This window comes from Lepidochelys kempii, chromosome 28, assembly GCF_965140285.1.
Source record: "Lepidochelys kempii isolate rLepKem1 chromosome 28, rLepKem1.hap1, whole genome shotgun sequence".
Taxonomy (NCBI): domain Eukaryota; kingdom Metazoa; phylum Chordata; order Testudines; family Cheloniidae; genus Lepidochelys; species Lepidochelys kempii.
The window spans coordinates 2115807-2118898 of NC_136407.1; positions in this window are offsets into that span (position 1 = coordinate 2115807).

The window sequence follows — 3092 nt, forward strand, 5'->3', positions numbered from 1 at the left end:
CCCCGCCCTCCCGACACACAAACACACACCCCGACACACACACACACACACACACTGCCCCCCCGAGACACACACACACACACACACTGCCCCCCCCGACACACACACACCCCGACACACACACACACACACACCGACACACACACACCGCCCCCCCGACACAAAAACACACACCCCGACACACACACACACACACACACTGCCCCCCCGAGACACACACACCCCGACACACACACACCGCCCCCCCCCCGACACACACACACCCCGACACACACACACACACACACCGACACACACACCGCCCCCCCGACACAAAAACACACACCCGACACACACACACACACACACACTGCCCCCCCGAGACACACACACACACACTGCCCCCCCGAGACACACACACCCCGACACACACACACACACACACTGCCCCCCCGAGACACACACACACCCCGACACACACACTGCCCCCCCCGAGACACACACACCCCGACACACACACACACACACACTGCCCCCCCGAGACACACACACCCCGACACACACACACACACACACTGCCCCCCCGAGACACACACACCCCGACACACACACCGCCCCCCCGACACACACACACACAGCCCAGCCTGCGTCACACCCCGACACACACACTGCCCCCCCGAGACACACACACCCCGACACACACACACCGCCCCCCCCGACACACACACACCCCGACACACACACACACACCGCCCCCCCGACACACACACACCCCGACACACACACACACACACCGACACACACACACCGCCCCCCCGACACACAAACACACACCCCGACAAACACACACCCCCACACTGCCCCCACGAGGACACACACACACCCCGACACACACACACCGCCCCCCCGACACACACACACACACACACACCCCGACAAACACACACCGCCCCCCCGACACACACACACCCCGACACACACCACACACACTGCCCCCCCCGACACACACACACCCCGACACACCACACACACACTGCCCCCCCGGAGACACACACACACCCCGACCGACACACACACACACACACACTGCCCCCCCGAGACACACACACCCCGACACACACACCGCCCCCCCGACACACACACACACAGCCCAGCCTGCGTCACACCCCGACACACACACTGCCCCCCCGAGACACACACACCCTGACACACACACACCGCCCCCCCGACACACACACACCCCGACACACACACACACACACACCGCCCCCCCGACACACACACACCCCGACACACACACACACACACACCGACACACACACACCGCCCCCCGACACACAAACACACACCCCGACACACAAACACACACCCCCACACTGCCCCCACGAGACACACACACACCCCGACACACACACACTGCCCCCCCGAGACACACACACCCCGACACACACACACCGCCCCCCCCCGACACACACACACACACACACACCCCGACAAACACACACTGCCCCCCCCGACACACACACACCCCGACACACACACACACACTGCCCCCCCGACACACACACACCCCGACACACACACACACACACTGCCCCCCCGAGACACACACACACCCCGACCGACACACACACACACACACACACTGCCCCCCCGAGACACACACACCCGACACACACACACCCGCCCCCCCCCGACACACACACACACAGCCCAGCCTGCGTCACACCCCGACACACACACACACACACACACACTGCCCCCCCGAGACACACACACACCCCCGACACACACACACACACACACTGCCCCCCGAGACACACACACACACACACACCCCGACACACACACACACCCCGACACACACACTGCCCCCCCGAGACACACACACCCCGACACACACACACCGCCCCCCCGACACACACACACCCCGACACACACACACACCCCGCCCCCCCGACACACACACACCCCGACACACACACACACACACACCGACACACACACACCGCCCCCCCGACACACAAACACACACCCCGACACACACACACACCCACACTGCCCCCCCCGAGACACACACACCCCGACACACACACACTGCCCCCGACACACACACCCACACTGCCCTCCCGAGACACACACCCCGACACACACACACACACTGCCCCCCGACACACACACACCCCGACACACACACACCGCCCCCCCGACCACACACACACCCCGACACACAAACACACACACTGCCCCCCCCGAGACACACACCCCGACACACACACACACACACTGCCCCCCCGACACACACACACCCTGACACACACACACATACCCCGACACATACACACACACCCCGACACACACACACCGCCCCCCGACACACACACACACCCCGACACACACACACACACCGCCCCCCGACACACACACACACCCACACTGCCCCCCCCGAGACACACACACCCCGACACAAACACACACACTGCCCCCCCAACACACACACACCCCGACACACACACACACACTGCCCCCCCGACACACACACACCCCGACACACACACACACACACCGACACACACACCCCGACAAACACACACACCCACACCTGCCCCCCCCGAGACACACACAACCCGACACACACACACTGCCCCCCCCCGAGACACACACACCCCGACACACACACACCGCCCCCCCCCGACACACACACACCACACACCCCGACACACACACACACACTGCCCCCCCGACACACCACACCCCGACACACACACACACACCCCGACACACACACACCGCCCCCCCGACACACACACACACAATGCCCCCCCGACACACACACCGCCCCCCCGACACACACACACACGCCCCCCCGAGACACACACACCCCGACACACACACACCGCCCCCCCCGACACACACACACCCGACACCACACACACCACCCCCCCGACACACACACACCCCGACACACACACACCGCCCCCCCCGACACACACACCCCGACACACACACAACACACACACTGCCCCCGACACACACACACCCCGACACACACACACACACCGCCCCCCTGAGACACACACACCCCGACACACACACACACACACTGCCCCCCC